This window comes from Chrysochloris asiatica, unplaced genomic scaffold, assembly GCF_000296735.1.
Source record: "Chrysochloris asiatica unplaced genomic scaffold, ChrAsi1.0 scaffold00122, whole genome shotgun sequence".
Classification (NCBI taxonomy): domain Eukaryota; kingdom Metazoa; phylum Chordata; class Mammalia; order Afrosoricida; family Chrysochloridae; genus Chrysochloris; species Chrysochloris asiatica.
In genome coordinates, this window is record NW_006408640.1 from 9,852,873 (window position 1) to 9,877,995 (window position 25,123).

Sequence of the window (25,123 nt, forward strand, 5' to 3'; positions counted from 1 at the left end):
GCTAGTTGACAGATTGGCAGTTCAAAACCATGAGTCGCTCTTTGGAAACCTTAAAGAGGGTCAGTATGAGTTGGAACAGAGTTGACTGTACTTAACAACAATACCATTAGGCCCCTAACAACAGAAATAACCACCAGGGGTCAAGTTCTTTTAGAGACACCTGGTTTTCCTCCAACACAGAACAAAGCAACTACGATGAAATAAAAGGAACAAAGAAATAGAAGAACTACTTCTTTGGAAGGATCAGCTAAATGCATGGAGCTTTCCAAACACCAATGCTGAGATGGTAAGAAATGTAATACGTTCACTGTAAGAGTTAAGTTTTTCAAATAATATTTTAAGGGAATAGGTTAAACCTATTCACAATAAACACATTCACAAAGTAAGTTGGTAACAAATATTCAATTGAACACTTACAGTATGTATGGTGCAAATCGTAAGAAAATAGTTTGTACACTGATTATAAATATTATTTGATATACTTTTAAGACGAACTTTTTCCTAAAAATACAATAGCAATTATATATATATAATTGCTATTGTATTTTTAGGAAAAAGTTCGTCTTAAAAGTATATCAAATAATATTTATAATCAGTGTACAAACTATTTTCTTACGATTTGCACCATACATACTGTAAGTGTTCAATTGAATATTTGTTACCAACTTACTTTGTGAATGTGTTTATTGTGAATAGGTTTAACCTATTCCCTTAAAATATTATTTGAAAAACTTAACTCTTACAGTGAACGTATTACATTTCTTACCATCTCAGCATTGGTGTTTGGAAAGCTCCATGCATTTAGCTGATCCTTCCAAAGAAGTAGTTCTTCTATTTCTTTGTTCCTTTTATTTCATCGTAGTTGCTTTGTTCTGTGTTGGAGGAAAACCAGGTGTCTCTAAAAGAACTTGACCCCTGGTGGTTATTTCTGTTGTTAGGGGCCTAATGGTATTGTTGTTAAGTACAGTCAACTCTGTTCCAACTCATACTGACCCTCTTTAAGGTTTCCAAAGAGCGACTCATGGTTTTGAACTGCCAATCTGTCAACTAGCCGTCCAGTGCTGATCCTACAGCACTAACCCAGAATGTCTAAGGGCATAATGGAACTCTTTAATTTGGAAAACAAATGCAGCCTTTAGTATTTGGGGGATAAATGAAGATACGTTTATACAAGTGACACTATGCATGGTATGAAATGGTTTTGTACAACAAGTGAAATACATTTCTTTACCATACCAAGTGCTGTTGGGTTGGTTCTGACTCAGCAGGCCTATGGAGCATTTCCAAAGAAGGACTGGTAGGTTTGAACCAGCGACCTTGCAGTTAGTGCTTATGCTATGGACCACACCAGAATATGCCATTTAGTTCATCAAATTGTATTAGTCTTGGGATGAACACATATGTTTTAGGAATTCAAATCACAGCTCTGACCCTTAGTCACTGTGTTACTGACTTACAGAAGTTACTCAACTTACTTGAATTTTCTTTATCCGCAAAATGATGAGGTTACTAATTACCTACTTCATGGGTTTGTTGTGAGAACTAATGAAGTATAATCAGAAAATGAATTACAGGGAGTCCCTGGGTACTGAACTTCAGTGTATGGACAAATCCTACTTTTGTTTTTGAACCAGTTGCCCTAGCTGACAAAGTGAAACAGAAATTCACCTGCATTTTTATGAATTGGGTGATTTGGGTGATTTGTTAGGATAACGAATGGAGAAAATTATGTTGGTAAAGTCCTGGAAATGAGAGAGTCAAAAGAGGCTTAATGGGCCCGTTCAACAGCCTGATGCATACAACTGTATGATCTCCATTGAAGGGTCAAACACATTCAAAGTGACAGAATTGCCCCATGTTTGAGTGGGGCACTGCCATCCTTTAGCAGGTTACAGCCATCCTTGAGCAGGGGGTCACTATTTCTGTCTCTGCTCACCAGTTTAAAGCCCTGTGTTACTGTTATTTAATTTTGCCCTTACTGTAAAGCGTTGACCCGATCCCTACTCACAGTGTATTCTTCATCACATTCACCTTCACTTGCTGCCCAAGCTAAATAGAAATCACGGCTGACATTACAAATTCTTAGAAGACCAAGTTATTATTGGATCTGGTAATGAAGGGGCCTCTTGAATGTTGCTGCCATTTGTAGATGGACAAGGAACAAGACCACACTCCTTGGTGAAAAAAGGAGGCAGTTTGATTGGGGCTGATAATGTGATATAGGTGATTGCTGTGCATGCGCTGTTTTGACTGGGAGAAGAGTCACGTGGCTCTAACAACAGCAACGACAGTGCTAGTGACAGTGATGAGGGTAGCACCTAGTCTTCCTCAGATATTGTTCTAAAGGCTTTGCATGCATTAATTCTCTTTAATGGCGTCTATGTGATATAGTTCCTTTTATTAGACCCATTTTACAAATAAACACACTAAAACACAGAAAGGTTAAATAATTGATCCAAGGTCACATGCTGTATACGGGAGCAGGATTTAAACCCTGGCTTCCAAACCCAGGTTTTAGACTCTAGCGTTAGTTGTCCTACTCTTTCTATTCCTTTGTTCTATTTTTTTCATAATAACCCACATCAGAGGAGAAGAGGAACATCTAGTATGTTGTTGCTAATAGTGCCATTGAGTTGGTTCTGACTCATAGCGACTCTGTGTATAGGGTTTCCAAGGATTGGCTGGTGGGTTTGAACTGCCAATCTTGTGGTTAATAGTTCAGTGCTTCTCATACAGCGCCATACCAGATTAGAGAGTAAAGAACACTAATGAATTACTCCACTTTGTCTTTCATGCCTGACCTCACAGTCTCTGCCTTTCCTGGAAGTTTGTGATTGGTAGAGCATAGCAGATTCAGTAAAGATGTAGTTTACTGTTATTACCAATTCCCAAACATGTGTTTTATTAAGTATTTTTAATAACGTTTTTGGATGAAATTCACACACAGTAAGATTCAGTGAGGTTGAGTATATTCAGTTGTGTTGTCACCACAGTGTTTAGAACATTTTCATCACCCCAAAATGAAACTTCAGCACTTATTCCTCATCATCCTCGATCTGCATCATAGCCCTTGGCAACCACTAGTCTACTTTATGTCTTCATGGATTTACCTTTTCTAAACATTCATAAGGAATTCTGGTGGCATAGTGGTTAAGGTGCTCAACTGCTAAGCAGAAGTTTGACAGTTCGAACCTACCAGCCACTCTGTGGGAAGCAGTATGCTTCCATCAACACTTCACAGCCTTGAAAGTCCTAAGGGGTAGTCACTCTGCCCTGTGTCACTATGAGTCAGAATCAACTTGATGACAGTAGGTTTAGAACATTTTATATAAATGGAATCATACAGTATGTAGTCTTTTGTTAATGAGTTCGTTCACTTAGCATACTGATTTTAGTTTCCATTCTTGTTGTAGCGTGTATCTGTACTCAATTTTTTTCTGAATATTATTCCACTGTATGGACATACGTTTTGTTTATCCATTCATCAGCGGATGGACATTTATGTTGTTTCTGCTTTTGGCAATTTTGTATATCGTTGCTATTAATGTTAACAAACAAGTATTTGTGATTAAAGAGCTCTGATAGCATAGTGAGTTATCAATCAGACTGCTAACTGCAGAGTCAGCATTTTGAAACTATCAGCTGCTCCTTGTGAGAAAGATGAGGCTTTCTGCTCTCATAAAGACGTACAGCTTTGGAAACCCTATTTAGGGTCGCTATGAAATGAAACAGACTCCACGGCACACAACCACCTCCACCACCACTACCATGCATGGATATGTTTTCATTGACCTCGTGGTGAAGTTTCTGGGTCACCTGGAACTTCTGAAGCCCTGGTAGTGCAATGGTTAACTGCTAGGCTGCTTACCAAAGGTCAGCGGTTTTGAACTTACCAGCCATTCTGCAGGAGAAAGATGTGACAGTCTGCTTCCTTAAAGATTAAAGCAGAATAAATCGAATCCACTGTCATCGAGTTGGTTCTGACTCATACTGACCATAAAGACTGCAGTCTTGGAAACCCTATGGGACAATCCTGTTTTACTCCTATAGGGACACTATGAGTTGGCATTGACTGGACTTCAATGAGTTTGAGTTTGGTTTTTTTATGACAATTGTAAAGAGTCTAGTGGCAAAAAAATTTAGTGTTTACCCACTAACTAAACCTACCTCATGGATGTGAGGTAAAAAGGACTGGAAACTGGTTCCTATGAAAGTGAAGCCTAAAATACCTATTGGGCAGCTCTACTGCTGTGCATAAGATCACTATGGGTCGGTACCGACTCAATGGCACCTAACAACAACAGCAACTCTGTCACATGAAGTTGCTATGAGTCAAAATTTGACTTGGCATCACCTAACAACAACACTAGGGTAATTTTGTGTTTAAAATTTTGAGGAACTCCCAACTATTTTTCAAAGTGGCTTCATTATTTTAATCCCTATCAAAAGTATATCAGTGTTCCAATTTCTCCTCATCCTCAGCAACACTTGTCATTTTCTATCTTGTTAATTTTAGCTATCTTGCTTTTGTTGTTAAGTGCCGTTGGATTGGTTTCAACCCATAGTGACCCTATACAGGGCTGGCAAGGAGTGGCTGGTGAGCTTGAACCATCAACCTTACAGTTTAAATCGACTTTGCAGTCCAGCACATTAGCCCACAGCACCACACCAGGTGCTATCTTAGCTGTGTTTGTTGTTGTTGTTGTTAGGTGCCATTGAGTTGATACCGACTCATAGTGGCCCTATGTACAACATAACGAAACACTGCCCAGTCCTGAGCCAACCTCATAATTGTTAGTGGGGCCTGATGTGATGTAGATTCAATGAATCCAACACATATGACTTATTGTTGTATATATGACCACTAAAAAACATGCTGCCCAAGAAAAGTGGGGAGGGGAAATAGGACTAGAAGAAGTAGTAACAGTGGTGGGTGTATCCGAAGGAAAAGGAGTGTGTGTGAATATTAGGGTAAGAAGACCCAGCTATTGTTCCAGGCATTGAGCCAACTATGATATACATTGTAGCTTATTAATAGCTCGTCTATGTTTGCTTTATAATTGGCATGGAGAATTTATCATTTGACCATAGTTTTTTAATTAGTACTAGAACTAGAGTCCAATATATCTAACTCTAGATTTTTGCCATTACCCTGTAATTATGACAAGTCATTGAAATTACAGACCATAAATCCTTAGTGTTGAGGGTGGGATGGGGTGAGACAGTGGGCATCCTGACTCAAAATATTCTACTTGTACTCATCAAATTAGCATTCTGATTTGGTTTGAGTGAGTCTGGTTGTATTTAGCCATTGGTAGGTGAATTCTGAGGTTTTTCCTTGCCATGGCAGTTTTAAGAAGCTATTTTCCCTTGTGCTGATTACCAGGTTTATTAATTACCATGGTTACTCTCTAATAAATATTTATGATGTACTCACTGTGTATCTTGTTCAATTTAAGCCAGTTATTATGTTTAATAATGATTCTTTGTTTGGTTGCACAGTGTACTCCGTTATATCTAAAAGCCCATTACTGCCACCTTATCAGGAAATGCACATGACATTACAATAGACTGATGGGTGCTGTTAGAAAGTTTAGCTTTATTTGAGGAAAAAAGTATTCTTCTACAAATAAATGTAAAGGGAGGACTTAAAACAGAATAATATTTGATAAATATTTGCCCTGTGGGAACTGCAGCTAAACTGTGAAATGAATTAGAAATGAATTCCAAATAGATGCTTTTTGGAAGTTCTACTGAATCATTAATAAATGGAGTCTCTTCAGCAAGTCTTTTCATATTTAATGCATTAACTGGATGTATTTGTGGCATTTATAAATGAAATGAGAGCAGCATGACCAAGAAAAATTGTCATGGTAAGTTGTCTACTTACACAACTAGAAACTATTTCAGATTTTAAATCAGATCAATAAGTTCAAAGCTTTTGTTTGAGAAAACCTGCAGGTGTATTAGTGCAAAGTAAACGTTTCAACTCAAGTCAGTGACTGTTCACTCTAATTAAGGATATTCTGTGCTTTGAGAAAGTCACTTGACCCCGGTGAGTCCCAATTTAATTATCTGTCAAACAAGGGAACAGAACCAGGAATACATCTGCCCACTTGCCAAAGTTTATAACTGATGCATTTTTGAAATGGTTTTGAGAAATAGGATAGAACAAGAAACTAACTGTTGAGATAAACTTCTAATGACTAGCCTTACTGATTAATGGCTGTCTTCATTTGAAAAAAAAAAAAAAAAGATTGGTACAAGTGTGTCATCCATGGTTCTAGAACTAGTAGAGTTTCCTAGTTTACTAGTGTAATTACAGTAACACTGGCAAAACTAGCAATATTAATGGCGACTAACAAGGAGCTCTGGTAGTGTAGTGGTTACGAATTGGGCTGCGAACCTCAAGGTCAGCAGTTCGAAACTACCAGCTGTTCCGCTGGAGAAAGATGAGGCTTTCTGCTCCCGTAAAGATTTACAGCCTCGGAAACCCTGTACAGCGTCACTGTGAGTCAGAACCGACTCCACGGCACACAACAACAAGGAGTCCTGGTGTGATGCTCTAGGTTAATGCGCTTTACTGCAAAGTCAGATTGAACAGCAAGGGTGGCGGTTCAAGCTCACCAGCTGCTCCTAGGAAACAGGTTTACTATGGGTCGGAACTGACTCGACAGCATTTAACAACAACACGAGTGGGGCGTGTCTGGGATGCCGCTAAGTGCTCTACCTTTGCTTTCTCTTGTAATCCTCCCAGCATTCCTATGAGGTGAGTGTTATTGAGGAGACAAGTGCCCCACTGACTTGCTGAAAATCACACAACTAATATGTGGTAGAGCCCAGTGAGACCTGAGCCGCTTCATCTCTAGCCAGTAGCTGTCCTTTAATTAAACTTTATTCATGGACACTGAAATTTGAATTCCATATAAAATTCACATGTCATGAATTGGTATTCTTTTGTGTGTGTGTGTGTTTTCAGGCATTTAATAACATAAAAACTTTTTTTGCTAGTGGGATACACAAAAACAGGTGGTAGGTTCCATTTGGCCGCTAGGTTGTAGTTCTCTGACCCCTGTCTTAACAGATATGTTCACTTATCAGGCTTTGAGATGAAGTTATTAAATTGTCCCTTTCAATTTAGGTAGTTTTGTACTTGACTCATATCTTCTAACATGTAGTTTTTTTTAACCAAAACCATATTTAATTTTACATCCAGGTTCCAGACTTAAAAGAAATATACTTTATCCTCTTGTCAGTAGTTTGCCATCCATTTTATTTAATTTTTGATAAAGATAGCCAAGGCCCCACACATAATGGGACTATAAAGCCAACATATTTGAAACTGAAGTATGTGCCCCAGTGAAGCACTATCCTAACGAGGAATCAGGCACCCCACTCGTGAGCCCTCGGACAGGCTTTGTCCACCCCATCCCCCCAGCTCTGGCCCTCAGAGCTAATGATAATCTGACATGTGATTGTTTGGCTAGAGGCATCAGCTTAGTCATGAGCTCAGTAGAATGGAAATAGAACATTTCACAGTTTTCTATGCAGAACACTGTCTGTGTGGAAACTTCTTAAATAAAAGATGATCATATTGTAGTACGGGTTGTTCTTAAATCTTGTTTTAGGGTTAGTATTTTCTTTGAACCCCTGAGGAATATTGTAGTTCCTATGTTTCTAGAATGGTGCGCATACACATGCCTATGAATGTGGGATTCTGGTCATGTTCTGTGTCCATAGACCTTTGAGTAAAGACTTCATTTCAGACTAATGGCTCTTAAATTGACAAGACAGACTCTCCATTCTTAGTTCTCTTGTCACTCCATTCCTAGCTAAAAAAAACACACAACAAACAGTATGAGACCCTGCCCAGCTGTGATAATGAAGCAATAATGGTCATTTCCCAAACATCAATTAGAACATGTGGTCAGGACTCACTGTGTTCTTTCCAAACATGAGAATCTGATGGATGTTTCTTAGCTTTGGAGGGGATTTAGGAATCCTTCGTTGTTTTTCTGAACAGAAGTGTACTATTTCGGACCAGCTGTAGTTTTGACATTCCAAATGGCCTTACTAATACTGCTGCTTAGCTAATTATGCAGAGCGTCATCTCGCTCTCTCACATCCTGTTCCATAGGCACTCTATTTTTACCACTGGAAGAATATCTATCAGAAATAAACAAGAGGACAGAAGCACCCTGGGAGAGCCTGACATGACAAGATGGTGAGCACATTTTTATCCCCTAGTTCCAAAATTGTCACTTTTTGTGATATAAGAAAGGGTGATAGACTTAGGGAAATGAGTCTTTGAGAAAGGATTTAGTAGAATCTGACTACAGATTAATTTATTTCCAAAATGTAGCTGTATGATGGCACTGTAATATAAGCACAGGACTGACTGCAAGATCAGTTTGAACCACAAGGTCGGTGGTTCAAAGTCAACATTTGCTCCTCAGAAACCCTATACTGGCTCACTGTGAGTTGGAATTGACTCAACGGCACTTAACAACAATAACTATAATAAAATACCGAAATACGAAATTATTATCAAATGATTTTGGAGGTTGAAAGGCTCAAGAATTTAAAATCAATGTGTCAGCAGGATTGCTTTCCTTCTGCAAGCTCTAGGAGATAATAATTGTTTAACTTCTAGAAGCCACCCACATTTCTTGGCTCTTGGACCTTTTCCTTAGCTTCAAAGCTAGCAGGTAACATCTTTATTTTTATTTTTTAAATCAAACATTAAAAAATGATTTTTTAAAGGTTTTTATTATGGACAGAAGGAGCTCTGGTAGCGTAGTGGTTACGAATCGGGCTGCGAACCTTAAGGTCAGCGGTTCGAAACTACCAGCCGCTCCGCGGGAGAAAGATGAGGCTTTCTACTCCCGTAAAGATTTACACCCTCGGAAACCCTATACAGGGTCGCTATGGGTCGGAACCGACTCGATGGCACATAACAACAACAACAATTATGGACAGAGTGAAAGTTTACAGGACATATCATCAGTTTTACATTCAACAAATCGTACACCTTGTTTCAATACAATGATTATAATCCCCTCCATGTACCATCAGTTAACAGTATTTCTCTCTATTCACTTCAGTTCTTTTTTTTTTTAACACTCAGGCATATATAATAACTTACACTACTAAAAGGCACATTCTGCAAGTCTGTCTCCTGGCCACTCTCTCTTAGCCCCTCTCTTCCCATGAATCTAGAGTCCTCAGCTGCTCCCTGTCTACATATTCCCATCTCTGCCTCCATCTCTGGTGTCACTGTGTCTCTGGATAAGGTCTCGCATTCCACTCTTGGTCTTCTCCTTTGATGATCCTAAGGTCCTTTGTTTTTGGACTGTAAGATTAACTACTCCCCAGTTTTTGATACAAAACTTCTACCTTTACAATTGTAACAGTCACAATTAATCATGATAACAATTACTCACTACTGAATCATAAGAATCTTATCTCCATCACTTTTAACCAGACCCATCTAGACAAGATGAAAACTATTCAGTGGGGACTCTCTTCTCCACACACTATTAAACTAAACTCCCCTTGAAACTTTGTAAGCCAGTCACTTCTTGCCTTTATTGTCTCTCATTTTAGGTAGTCAGTGTCGAAGTTGCCCATCTCTATCTACCCTGTCTACAGAGGGGATAGCATTGATACCTGATGTGAAGACTCCTTCCCTCTCTGTTGGTATTTAGAATTACCACTTCCATGAGTATACGTCAAGTTCATCAAATTGTAGCAATTTACCCTGCATCCTTTATCAAAAATTATTTTGTTCTTTTTTTGTTTGTTTTTATCTTCCTCTGATAGAGTTCTGATTATCAAGCCATCAAATCTAGGTCAAATGGGAACTATCGCAGGGAGCATCTTTAACTATCTCTCTTGGACACTTCTGGTTCTGTTGTAAAGGGAACCTTCTTGGCCCACCCGGATAATCCACTATAGTCTCCCATCTCAAGATTTTTCAGCTACAGCAAGTTTGAAGTCCCTTTCACCATGTAGGTTACATATTCACAGGTTCCAGGGATTAGGCCCTGGACATCTTTGGGTGCCCATTATTCTGCCTTTCAAGTAGCTTTAGATATTCAGTGAAGATATTCAGTGAAAAGAGGTAGATGAGATGAGGGCTGCCATGTAATCCACAGATGTTACTTACTGAGTCTGCTAAGGAAGGAGGGATCTTGCCCAGAGCTGTGGACTATGCAGACAAGGTTAAGAGATGAAACCTGCCCCTGTAATCCAGTTGGTGCAATCAGATAGAATCTCAGTTAAAAATGCTAATGAGCAGCACCAAGCATCCTGCCCTGTGGACACTCCTCACAAGGACAGTGCACATTGTGAGTAAAGCTGTGGAGGGCAGATGGCTTTGCCAGGAGAACACTTTTCTTCTTCTTAAGAAATGGATGTTACTTGCCTTATTTTATTTGCATTTCCAAACACCAAATGCCTTTATTTACTATCATGTAGAGACAAAGGAGGAGTCCAGGTGTGGCACTGTGGGACAAAACACTGGACCGCAAGGTCTGTTTAAACCACAAAATCAGCAGTTCAACTTCACCAGCCTCTCCTTGGAAACCTTATATAGGGTGCCTATGAGTCAGAATTGGTGGCATTTAACAAAACAACAAAAACAACGTGTGTATATATATATGTGTATGATTATATATTTCATTTTTTTGATTGGCAACTCCTTGGGCAAGTATGTGAAAAGATCTTTGTTTTCCTTCCAGTGTGGTTGCAGGAAGGAAGGAACCCTGGCCAGCTGCCTCAGTGGAACAGGCCTGTGAGTTGCCAAGTGTCACATAATTTTAGGGGAGCTCTGGTGTGGCACTGTAGGATAATGCACTGGATCGCAAGGTCAACTTGAACTGCAAGATCGGCACTTCAAACTCACTAGCTGCTCCTTGGAAACCCTATACAGGGTCACTATGAGTCGAAACTTACTCCATGGTACTTGACAACAACTGGGTTCACCTCAGGAGACAGGGAATAGAAATCTTCAGCTCAGGCACCTGGTTTTCCTTGTAGTTGTATGTACATTACCCTACTAAAGACAGCATTGAAATTCAAGGTAAATCTTTTAAATCTTTGAATATAATGCCATTCCTCTTAGATTTGTTTTCCCAGCATAGAAAACCATATGATTATCTGATTCAAAATGGCCAATACTGGTACATTTCAGCTCATTAATCCAGGTTACTAGAGTCAGAACCGATTCAACAGCACTTAACAACAACAACGATGCCTTGAATATCATTCTTCATTTGTTCCAGCTCATTTTTGACAATTTTCAATTTTCCTAGATTCATACTTAATTCATTCTATGTTCTTATTATTAATGGATGTTTACAGCTGTTTCTCCTCATCTTGAATTGTGCCCCATCAGCAAATGAAGGTTCCAAAAGCTTTGCTCCATTCATAGCATTATGATCAACTCTACTTTGAGGAGGCATCTCTTTCCCAGCTGCATTTTGAGTACCTTCCAACCTGAGTTGCTCATCTTCTGTCATTTTATGTGACAATGTTCTGTTGCTATTCATGTTTTCATCATCTGGCACTTTGACAGTATTCAGTTGCAATTCATAAGGTTTTCAGTGCCTTACCATTTAGAAGTGGTCTGCCTTTCCTTCCTAGTCTTTTAGTCTGGAAGCTCAGCTGAAACCTCTCCCCCACAGGTGACCCTGATGCTATTTAATGTGAATCGGATCACATGACTCCTTTGTCTAAGTTCTTCAGTGTATTAGATTACAAAAAATAAGTTATTTTAATAAGATCTACTAGATACTGCAAGGAGCTCTGGTGGCATTGTGTGATCGGCACTCAACTTCTGCTGACCAAATTTGGGCAGCACCAGCTACTCCCTAGGAGAAAGATGCGGTTTTGTGCTCCTGTGACATTTACAACTTCAGGAATTGGATTGCTGTGTATTGGCATGCACTTCATGATACATGACAACAACTCCTAGATCCTGAATAACCTAGTTTCAACTGATTTTTCCAACTTTATCACCTTTAGTAAGAACTCAGATTTGGAGAAAAATGGACAGCAGAATTTGGCCCCTGACTTTTGCCTTTGTTTTAACCATTTTTCTTTTATATTGATCATGATATTTCAGTCATAACTTTACTTTTGAAATATTATGATCCTTTTTTATGAGCATCTGCTACAGTCAACACCCTTGTGGACTTCTATAATTGGCAGCTGACAAAGATGTTCAAAATAGATTGTAAGGTCCATTTTGGTTTCAGAATCACTAATGTGTGGTTTGGAGGACTGTTGGCATAGTGGGTGACACATTGGGGTGCCAACTGCAGGTCAGCCATTTAAATCCAACAGCCACTACATGAAAGAAAGATGAGGCTTTCTGTTTCCTCAAAAGTTTACAGCCTAGAAATTCTAAATAGGGTCATTATAAGTCTGAGCCAACTGATGTCACACAACAATAACAATGTGTTGCTCAAGATGTGGTAAAGAATGTGCATGATAGAATCAGAGAAATATGTTGTAGAATCATTTCGTTTTCTGTTAAAGATAAAGTCTCACCATCCTGACTTCTAAGGTGCATTCAGGCTGTACTTCTTCCAACACAGTTTTGTTTATTCTTCTGGTAGTACATGGTACTTTTAATAGTCTTTACTAACATTGTAACCAGTTCTTCTATGGCAATCCTTATTCATTGCCCAAATTTCATATGTATATAAGGCTATTGAAAATACTATGGCTTGGGTCAGATGCACCTTAGTTCTCAAGCTAACATCTTTGTTTTTGAACACTTTAAAGAGGTCGTGTGCAGATTTGTCTAGTGCAATATGTCATTTGATTTCTTGACTGCTACTTCTATGAGTGTTGATAGTAAATCCAATTAAAATGAACTTTTTAACAACTTCAATTTTTTGTCAGTTGATCATGATGTTTTGGGTACAGTTGTGAGGATTTTTATTTTTTTCACATAAAGGTTATGGCCTTTGACCTTCATCAGTACTATTTGAATTCCTCTTGGCTTTCAGCAATCAAGTTGTATCATCTGAATATTGCAGGTTGTTAATGAATATTCCTACAATCCCGAGGCCATGTTCTTCTTCATATAATCCAGCTTCTCAGATTATTTGTTCAGCATACGATTGAATAAACATGATGAAAACAACCCTGACCCACACCTTTCCTAATTTTTAACCATTCAGTATCTCCTTTTCCTGTCCAAATTACTGCCTCATGGTCTATGTACAGGTACCTCATGAACATAATTAAGCATTCTGGAATACTCATTCTTCACAATGTGCATAGCTAGTAATAATCCACACAGTTAATTCTCTTTGTATAGTCAATAAAGCACAGGTAAACATCTTTCTGGTATTCTCTGCTTTCAACCAAGATATATCTGATGTCAGTAATTATATTCCTCCTTCCATGTACTCATCCAAATCAGACTTAAAGCTCTGGCAGTTCACTGTCAATGTACTGTTGCAACCATTTTTACTCACATATTTTACTAGCATATTATATTAATAACATTGTCCAATGATTTCCACTTTCCATTGGGTCACGTGTCTTTAGGATGGGCAAAATAAGGATCTCTTTCAATCCATTGGCCAGGTAGCTGTCTTCTAAATTTCTTGCCATAGACTAAGTGAGTACCTCCAGGGTACCTCAGTTTATTAAAAGATTTTGATTTGTTTTCCATCAATTCTTAGAACCCTTTTCTTTGTCAATGCCTTCAATGCACCTTGGACTTCTTCCTTCAGCATCACTGGCTCTCGATCATATGCTACCTCTTGTAAGGGTTATACATTGACCATTGCTTTTTGGTATAGTGACTGTATTCCTTCCATCTTCTTTTGATGCTTTGTGCATCATTCAATATTTTACCCATAGAATCCTTCAATATTGCAAGTAAAGGCTTGAATTTCTCTTCAGATCTTTCAGCTTGAGAAATGCTGAACAGATTGTTCCCTTTTGGATTTCTAATTTCAGGACTTTGTACATGTCATTATAATATTTGACTTTGTCTTCTTGAGCTCTACTTTAAATTTTTCTGTACAGCTCTTTTACCTCTTCATTCCTTCCATTTGCTTTAGCATCTCTACACCAGAGACCAAGTTTCAGAGTCTCTTTTGACATCCATTTTGCTGTTTTCCTTCTTTCTTGTCTTCTTAATGACCTTGTTTTTCTTTTTGCTTACTTCCTGTATGATGTTCTTGATGTCATCCCATAACTCTTCTGGTTTTTGGTCTTTTTTGTCTAATGCATCAAATCTGTTTTTGAGATGATGTCTGAATTCAGGTGAGATATTTTTAAGGTCATATTTTGGCTTTTATGGACTTCTTTTAATTTCCTTCAGGCTTAAACTGTGTATGAGGAATTGATAATGTGTTCCACAGTCTACCCTGACCTTGTTTTGGATGATGGTATGGAGCTTTTCGACTGTCTCTTTCCATAGATGTATTCAGTTTTACTTCTCTGTGTTCTGTCTGGTGAGATGCATGTGTATTTCTGTCTTTCATGTTGTTTAATGTTGCAGACCATGTAAGACTAATCAGAGGTTCGAGGCCCGCTAGGGCCGAGTGTAACAAATGAGGCCACTGGCAGTTAATGGCAAATTGCTTTCATATTAATATTCAGGTATATATATTAAATTAATACACTGGAGCCTTTGAAAATCCACAGATAAATGTGATATTTTCCTAAAGCCGAGACTAAAGGTTGCAAGGTTAAACCTTTCTCCAAAGGATTAACTAAAAATATCTTAGCTACTTCTCGGTTCTTTGTTCTGTAGACAAAGAACCCATCCTCCCTAATCCCTTTTCCAGGTGCAGCCCATTCACCTGGGCGTCTCCTACAGAACTCTCAACTTCCCCCAACTGACCTCAGGGGCTATAGATATGTTAATTGGGCCTGAGAATCCAAGTTGCTGGCCTGAGATTCGAACCAGTGAAGTACAATGTAAAGTTACCTGAATGTCTGGAAAATTACTGATGTTAGCTGTATCCTGTGTTAGTCCCTCCCAGCTTGGTGTGAAACTCCTCCCCTAAATAAAACAGAGGCCTGGGCCTCCCCAGGTGTGCATTACTGGTTGGCAGGCATGGAGTAAAGATCGGTGCATTGCTGGTTGGAAGGCATGGAGTAAAGATTGCGGTGCATTACGGGTTGGAGGGCATGCATTGGAGAATGCAGGGCAGTGAGTCGCTGTCTGCAGAGGCCATGATGCCTGTAGTCCCAAGCCTGCCCACCAGTGATGTATCCACCCTGGCTTTGGGGTGCCTCATTGTCTCCCTTCTTCTGTTTCTCTGTGTATTCTTTCACTATCCCTATCGCCGCTGGATCTCCCCTCTTCGTGAACCAAAAACTCGTGACAACTATGTCGGGGTCAGACCCCGGCAGTTTAAAAAATGTATTTGCAGTGAATAAGTCACTGGTTTTCAAAATTCTATCAGTACCTTGTACGTAAACCTTTTTCCATATGTGCTGCCTTTTTGATCAGTTGTCATTTTCTGTCTGTGGTCCTTCTCTTCACTGGGAATGTATTTTTTCCCATTCTCAGGTAGTTGTCTACTTACAAATTTCTGAATAAACTCAAATTTGATCCTGTGACTCAAAGACTACAACAAACCAATGTTGTTGTTGTTAGGTGCCATCAAGTCACTACCGACTCATAGCGACCCTATGCATAACAGAACAAAACACTGCCTGCTCCCCTGGGCCAACCTCAAAATTGTTGCCACACTTGAGCCCATTGATGCTGCCACTTTGCCAATCCATCTTGCTGAGGGTCTTCCTTTTTTCCTCTGACCTTCCACCTTACCAAACATAGTATCCTTCTCCAGTGACTGGTCCCTCCTGACAGTATGTCCAAAGTGTGAGAGACGAAGTTTGGTCATCCTGACCTCCAAGGAGCACTCTGACTGTACTTCTTCCAATGCAGATCTATTTGTTCTTTTGGCAGCCCATGGCACTTTCAATATTCTCCTCTAACGCCATAACTCAAATGTATCATTTCTTTTACGGTCTTCCTTATTCACTGTCCAGTTTTCGCATGCATATGAGGTTATTGAAAATACTATGGCTTGGGTCAGGCACACCTTAGTCCTCAAGCTGACATCTTTGCTCTTCAACCTTTAAAAAGGTCTTGTGCAACAGATTTGCCTAATGTAATATGTCGTTTGATTTCTTGACTGCTGCTTCCATGAATGTTGATAGTTGATCCAAGAAGAATGAAGTCCTTGACAATTTCAATCTTTTCTCCATTGATAAGAATGTTGTTTATTGGTCCTGTGGTGAGGATTTTTGTTTTCTTTACATTGAGATGCAATCCATACCAAAGGCTGTGCTCTTTGATCTTCATCATTAAGTATTTTAAGGCCTCTTCACTTTCAGCAAGCATGATTATATCATCTGCATGTCTTGTTAATGAGTCTTTCTCCTATCCTGATGCCATGTTTTTTCTTCATAGAACCTAGATTCTCAGATTATTTGTTCAGCATATAGGTTGAATAAGTATGGTGAAAGAATACAATCCTGTCAGACACCTTTTTAAATTTTAAACCATTCATTGTTCCCATGTTCTGTTTGTACAACTGCCTTTTGGCCCATGTACAGATTCCTCATAAGCACAATTAAGTTGTTCAGAAATACTCATACTTCACAATGTTGTCCATAGCTTGTCATGATCCACATAATCCAAGGCCTTTGCTTAATCAGTAAAGCACAGGTAAGCTTATTTCTGGTATTCTCTCTGCTTTCAGTCAAGAGCCATCGGACATCAGCAGTGATATCCTTCATTCCATGTCCTCTTCTGAATCTGACTTGTACCGCTAGAAGTTCTCTGTCAAAGTATGCTTGCAGCCGTTTCTGTATTACCTTTAGTAAAACTTTACTCACAAGGGATGCCAAAGATATTGTACGATGATTTCCGCATTCTGTTGAGTCACCTCTCTTTGCTATGGACACAGATACAGATCTCTTCCAATCAGTCAGCCAGATAATTGTCTTCCAGATTTCTTGGCAGAGATGAGTGTGTGCCTCCTGTGCTACCTCACTTTCTTGAAAGATTTCAATTTTTATTCCATCAATTCCTGGTGCCTTGTTCTTTGCCAATTCCTTCAATGCACCTTGGACTTCTTCCTTCAGTATCATTGGCTCTTGATCATGTGCTACCTCTTGAAACAGTTGAACATTAACCATTTCCTTTGGTACAGGGACTCTGTGTAGTCCTTCCATCTTCTCTTGATGCTTTCTACATCATTCAATAATTTGCCCAGAGAATCTTTCAGTAACGAAAGCCGAGGCTTGATTTTTTTCCTTAGATACCCCAGCTTGAGAAATGCTAAGCGTGTTTTTCCCTTTTGGTTTTCTAACTTCAGATCTTTGCACATTTTGTTGTCATATTTGACTTTGTTTTCTCAAGCTGAGCTTTGAAATTTTCTGTTCAACTCTTGGACCTCCTCATTTCTTCCATTTGCTTTAGCATCTCTATGCTGGAGAAGAAGTTTAAGTGTCTCCTTTGACATCCATTTTGATCTTTTCCTTCTTTCTTGTCTTCTTAATGACTTTCTTCATGTATGATATATGATGTTCTTGGTATCATCCCACAACTCTTTTGGTCTTCTTTCTTTAGTGTTTAGTGTATCAAATCTGTTCTTCAGATGATCTCTAAATTTAGGTGAGATATATTCAAGGTCATATTTTGCCTCTCATGGACTTGTTTTCATTGTCTTTAATTTGAGCAATTGATGGTCAAAGAGCCATTACCAAAGGCCTAAGTTCAAATTGATATCCATATGTGTCCAAGTGGATCTGAAACACATTGCAATCCTAATCAATTTATTTTCCCAGGAAGACCTTCACACATCTTCTCTTCTTCACATTCCGCTTCTCATATCCTCTAATGGTCTTGCTTCTTATACACTGAGAATATAGAAAAGACTCAAAGTGAGCCTGATCCCTTTTCCATGGTCAAATTAACATTTCTATGTACTCTAACCATACATCGTAGAAATTCTATGGTCTTATTAGAGAATTGATGCATTTGAGTTATGTTGTTAAACGAGAATATTAAAAGTACCATATATTACTAGAAGAACAAACAAATCTATGTTGGATGAGGTACAATTATAATGCTTCTTAGTAACCAGGATAGTGAAGCTTCATCTCTCATACTTCAGACATATTATTAGTAGGGACCAATCCCTGAAGAAGGACATTATGCTTAGTAAAGTGGAGGGTCAGCGAAAAAGAGGAAGACCCCCAGCAAAATGGACTGGAACAGAGGCAGTAACGATGGCTCAAGTGTAACAACAGTTGTGAGGGTGGCATAGGGTCACTATTAGTTGGAACCAACTCAATGGCACCTAACAACAATGCCCACTGTGAGTTCCTACTTGTTGCAAAGAGAGATGTAACCCTTCTCTTAGCTAAAGCAATCCCTATCCCCTAACATGATGTTTAAGGAGCCCTGGTGGCACTGTAGGGTATATGTTGAACTGCTAACTGCAAGTTCAGTGGTTCAAGTCCACCAGCCAGTCATGGGAGAATGATGCTGCTGTCTGCTCCTGTAAAGATTTACAGCCTCAGAAACCCTGTATAGGTTAATATGAGTCGGAATTGACTTGATGGTACTAGGTTTGGGTTTTACATGATGTAAATTTGCATTTTAGAACTTGAGGCTACTGTCTTGATATTAGATTGCATGGTTGTTTGTTTCTCTGGAGCCTGGTTTTCCCATGGAGTGTAGCTTAGCACAGGAGCTCTGGGGGCTAAGTGGTTTACTCAGCTGCTAACCAGAAGTTTGCAGTTTAAAGCACCAGCCACTGAGTGGGAGAAAGGAGGCAGTCTGCTTCTGTAAAGATTTATAGCCTTGGAAAGCTCGTTGGCAGTTCTACTCTGTCCTACAGAGTCACCAAGAGTTGGAATGGACTCAGTGGCAATGGTTTTGTAGCTATGTGATGAAAACAGTGTTTCTCTCCTGACTACCCAAATGGTCTGTTAGTAACCTTAGTACCTATAGGACAGTGCTGAGTGAATGACTGAATTTATGTGAGTGAAAAAGAAAAGTGTACTAAATCATAAAGATGACCAGACTTACTGTTTCTATAGAGACTGGTGGAACCCCTAAGACTGTGACCCTGAGACACCTTTCAAACCTGGAACTGAACCTCCCTTCAAGGATCATCTTTCACACAGGGAGCAGACAGGTCTATAAAGAAAGCTGGTCAGGAATGTATGTGTCAGAACAAGTAACCTGGCTCATGGGCCCAGATGGGCAGGATTTGTTTCAAAGCAAAGCTCAGAAGGCAGACAGGGGCAGGAAAGAAGACAAAAAAAAAAAAAAAAAAAACCCACTAAGAAGCAGGAATAGTGCTATTACATTGGGAGGATTGTAATCAATGTCACAAAACAAAATGTGCATGAATTGTTGAATAAAATTCAATTTACTTAGTAAACTTTCACCTAAAATGCAAATTAAATAAATAAATCATGGAAGAAAAAAGTGCATTGATAGATTATTGGCAGTAGATTACCATGTATTCTTGTTTTTGTTGTTACATGCCCTTGAGTCACTTTCAACTTATAGTGACACTGTGCATTGCAGAATGAAATACTGCTTGGTCCTGGTCCAGCCTCACAATTGATTAAGGATTGCCTATTGTTTATTCCTTATGCAAACAAGTGTGCACTTTCTCTTATCATTAACTAGATGCCTGCTACATATTCCCTCACCAAAGAATAGCTATTATAATACCACGTAGAACACTGGATGAATTGATGCTTCTGTATTACTAATATATCTTTAATAAGCAACATGCTTATTATAAGTATCACTAAGAATTATATAATACTTGAATAATTGAAAATGTGCATTACTTCATTATATATGATGTTCTCCCTTGGAATATTGACGTCGTGAATCGTGGCAGAGTTATTAGAGTGTCATAGAACCGTAGCTCCTGATGAGGCCATTATACTAAAACATATGACAAACACTGCAGCTGTGGAGTAGTAATGGATACCTAATGGCTAATAAATGGTTCAAGTTCTGAACAGTAATGGTTGCTAGTGATTTTCTAGTAATAATAACCTCCTCCTCTTAAAATAAATGTAGCTTTAATGTAAAAATCTTCCAGTGGCATGAAGAGTCCAGATTGTTTTTCGAGTTTGGCCCACTTCACTAGGCTCAGCCTCTTCATCCAGAAACCCGTTAGTCTCCCTGCTGTCATCCACCAGTAGGTGAGCTCCTCTTGCAGCTTATGCCTATAGTACCAGTGTTTTTCCCATGGTGTATTATTAGTGTGATGTTCTTTAATACTTAGGAAACCTCCAATCCCTGAATTGATACATCCTGTAGTATATAGCATAGTGCTCCAACTCCCTATTCGGTTTATCCTCCCTCCCTACTGATTGTCTCTTATTTGGATCTAAGATGCCTGAATGAAAAGCAATTTTATGCTGGTGCTTTGCTGATGCCTGGTTGCTGCCTCCAAGAGACTTACAGTTTTGCTCTCTGGGAAAGTAACCCCTAGTCCCATGCTCATCACTCCCAGATGTCAGCCAGCCTTAACTGGTAATTTCTGCTGGAAGTTTCCTCCTGCCAGGGAGTGATCCATTCCTCTGTTGTCATTCCTTCCCCACTGCCTGGTTCTTTCTAGTCTGGTCTCCCTTGAAGCCCTGTAGTTGATGTGGGGATCTTGGTGTTGTGACAATAACCCAAAGACACCAGCTTCATGCTGGTCATTATTTATAATTCTATCCTCTCCTTCCATGAGGGAGGCCCATATTTGATCCCCAGCCAGTGCACCACAAGTTCAATCCACCATCTGTCTGTCATTGGAGACTTGTTGTGATGCTGAACTGGTTTCAGTGGATCCTCCAGACTAAGCAGACTAGGAAGAAAGGCCTGGCTATCTACTTCTGATAATCAGTCAGTGAAAAGCCTGGAAGTCACAACATTCAGATCTATGACCAATCCTGGGCATGGGACAGGTCTGGCAGCATTTCTTTCCTTTATGCATGGGGTTACCTTGAGCCCAGGGCCAGCTCCATGGCAATCAATAGCACCCATCACTGAAGCTTATTTGAATGTTTCATCTCAGTTACCGACATAAGCTACATTTCTTCAAGAATATGCTCCTGGAGGCCCCACAGGCCCCAAGTACCTTTCTGCTCTTCCATGGTTAGGGTGTGGGTAGTATGGCTGAAACTCCCCAAGCACTGCCATTCCTTTCATGTTACAGGCCACTACTTGTCCATCAGTTTGTTAGATTGTGGCAGACTGCCTGTTGCTGTGATACTGGAAGCTATGACACCGGTATTTTAAATACCTTCAGGGTCACCCGTGGGAAACAGGTTTCACTGGAACTTCCAAATTAAGGAAGACTAGGAAGATGGAGAAGTAGACACCTTCTGAATCATTAGCCACTGAAAACTTTATGAAAAGCAGAGGAACACTGTCTGATATAGTGCCAGAAGATGAGCCATTCAAGTTGGAAGACTCTCAAAATGTAACTGGGGAAGAACTACTTCCTCAAAGTAAAGCTGATCATAATGACCTGAATGGAGCAAAGCTTTTGGGACCTTCATTTGATGATGGTGCAAAAGTTAAAATGAGGAGAAACAACTGCAAACATCCATTAATAATTGGAACATAGAATGTAAGAGGTATGCATATATGAAATTAATAATTTGTAAAAAAATGAAAAGAATGCATAAAGTTCAATATCTTAGCCATTAGTGAGCTGAAATGGTTGATATTGGCCATTATGAATCCAACAGTCATATGGTTTGCTATGCTTGGAATGTCAAAATGAAGAGGAATGGTGTCACAGTCATCATCAGAGCATTTTAAGATCTGTCTTGAAGTACAATGCTGTTCATGATAGGATAAAATCAATATACCTTACAATTAAGACCAGTTAAATAATTACTCAAACTTATGCACCAACCACTAAAGTCAGTGATGATGAAATTGAAGAAGTCTATCAACTTCTTCAATGTGAAATTGATCAAACATGAAATCAATATGCATTAATAATTACTGTTGATTGGAATGTGAAAGTTGGAAACAAAAAGGAGGGCTCAATGGTTGGAAAATATGTCCTTTATGAGAAAAAATGATTCTGAAGATCATATGCTAGAATTTTGCAAGACTTACCCACTACAGATATCTTTTCTCAACAACATAAAAAGTTGCTATATACGTGGGCCTCAAAATACACAGAAATCAAATTGACTACATCTGTGGGAATTGACAGTGGAGAATCTCAAAATCATCAGTCAAAACAACGCCAGGTGCAGACTATGGAACAGACTACCATTTGCTCATATGTAAGTTCAGGCTGAAACTGAAGACAAGTCCATTAGAGTCAAAATATGACATTGGATATATCCTGCCTGCATGTAGAGCCCATCTCAAGAACAGATTTGTGCATTAAACAATATTGATCAAAGACCATAAAAGTCGTGGGATCAAGAACATCATATATGAATAAAGCAAAAGATCATTAAAAAGACAGGAAAGAGAGAAAGACAAAAATGGATGTCAGAAGAGCCTCTGAAACTTGCTCTTGAGTGTAGAGCTAAAGCAAATGGAAGACATTAAGTCAAAGAGCTGAAGAAATATTTTCAAAGGGCATCTCTATAAGACAGTGTTACGTGTTATAATGAGATATGCAAATAACTGAAATTAGAAAACCCAAAGGGAAAAACATGCTCAGCATTTCTTAAACTGAAAGAATTGAAGAAAATATGCAAGCCTTGACTTGAAGGATTAAAGAATTCCATGGACAAAATATTGAATGAGGCAGAAAACATCAAAAGAAGATGGAAGGAATATGTAGAGTCACTGTACGAAAAAGAAATGGTCGACATTTAACCATTTCAAGAGGTAGCATATAGTCAAGAACCAATGGTTCTAAATGGATAAGTCTAAGCTGCACTGAAGCCATAGTCAAGAAACAAATCTGCAGGCATTAATGGAATGCAAACTGAAATCTCTCAACAAACTGATGAAGTACTGGAGGTCTATGCCAAAAAATTTGGAAGACAGCTACCTGGTCAATTGATTGGAAGAGATCCATATTTGTGTCCATTGCAAAGAGAGGTGACCCAGTGGGGCACAGAAATCATCAAACAATATCATTAATATCACATGCAAGTACAATTTTGTTGAAAATACTTAAAAAAACAGTTGCATCAGTACATAAGCAGGCAACTGCCAGATTCAGAAGAGGATGTAGAACCAGGGCTATCATTGCTGATGTCAAATGAATCTAGAATGAAAATATAAATTTGTGCTTTATTGACTATGCAAAGATTTTAGACTATTTGGATCAAAACAGGCTATGGAACATATTCAAGAACACATAACTGTGCTCATCAGGAAACTTTACATAGACCAAGAGCGTCATTAGAACAAAACAAGGGGATATTGAATGGTTAAAAATCAGAAATTGTATGTGCCAGTCTTGTATCTTTTCACCATTTTTATTCAATCTGTATGTCAGCAAATAATCTGATAAAATAGATTATATGATGAAGAATTGGAAGAGGAATCAGGATTGGAGGAAGACTCATTAACAGCTGTGATATGCAGATGACACTACTTTGCTTGCTGGAAGCAAAGAGGACTTAAAAGGCACACTAATGAAGCTCAAAGACTACAGCTGTCAGTATGGATTACACCGCAATATAACAAAAAGAAAAACAAAAATCCTCACAACTGAAACAATAAATAACATGATAAATGGAGAAATGATGTTGTCAAAGATTGCGTTTTGTTTGAATTCACAATCAACACTCATAGAAGCAGCAATTAAAAAATCAAACAGCGTATTGTATCAGACAAATTTGCTGCAAAAGACCTCTTCAAAAGTCTTCAAGATGTGGCACTTGTGGGTGGGCCATGGAGACAGTGGTGCCGAAGTGTCTGGTGAGAGGATTGCTGGGGCAGTGGCCATGGAGGCCATCCTGAATGAACTGGTGTCTGTGGATGACCTGCTGAAGTTTGAGAAGAAATTGAAGTCTGAGGCAACAGCAGGGTCAGTGTCCAAGAGCACGCAGTTTGAATATGCCTGGTGTCTTGTGCGGAACAAGTATAACGATGACGTACATAAAGGCATAGGACTGCTCGAGGAGCTGCTGCCCAAGGGAAGCAAGGAGGAGCAATGGGAATATATCTTCTACCTGGCTGTGGGGAATTACCGGCTCAAGGACTATGACAAGGCCCTGAGGTATGAGTGAGGGCTGCTGCAGACAGAGCCTCAGAACAACCAGGCCAAGGAACTGGAACAACTCATTGACAAGGCCATGAAGAAAGATGGACTGGTGGCTATGGCCATTGTTGGGGGCATGGCCCTTAGTGTGGCAGGACTCACTGGCCTCATCAGACTTGCTGTATCCAAATCCAAATCCTGAACACAACTGCAGCTCTTCTGCCTGGAGGAGACAGCCTGGCCCAAGCTCACAGGGAAAGAAATCTACTGAGTTTGGGGTCGAGGCATGAAGGACACTCAGAAGCCCATCCTCACTAGCCCTTCCCTGTTCCTGCCCTGCTCCTCTGTGCCTGTCTTTCATGGGCATCAGCCTCCTCCCCACTAAAACCTATCATGTAGCCCCAAATCATGTGCTTTAGGATGAGTGTAAATAAAATCAAGCTTTGGCTTAGGGGGAAAAAAGTCTTCAAGATGTAATGACATATTAGACCAGGGACTAATTTCTAAAATCTATAGAAAGCTACAATACTGCTACAAGAAAAAGACAAATATCCCAATTTAAAAATGGGCACAGGACATGAACAGAAACTTCATCAAGGAAGAGATTTGGGCAGGCAACAAACATATGAAGAAATGTACATGATCATTAGCCATTAGAGAGATGCAGCTCAAAACCACAATGAGATATTATCTCACACTAGCAATAACAGCAAAGTTAAAAAAAAAAACAAACAAACAGAGGACAATAAATGCTGGTGACTGGGACCCTACTACATTGCTGGTGGAAATGTAGAATGGTCCAACCACTCTGGAAAACAGTATGGTGCTTCCTCAAAAAGTTGGAAATAGAAATACCATATAATCCAGCAATTCCTCTACTTGGTATATATCCACAAGAAATACGAGCCTAG

General features: G+C 39.3%; 2 pseudogenes; both read left to right on the forward strand.

Moving 5' to 3' along the window:
- Positions 1–25,123, forward strand: part of LOC102839594 — a 223,903-nt pseudogene that overhangs the window by 9,919 nt on the left and 188,861 nt on the right.
- LOC102826653 lies at positions 23,956–24,414 on the forward strand (annotated as a pseudogene).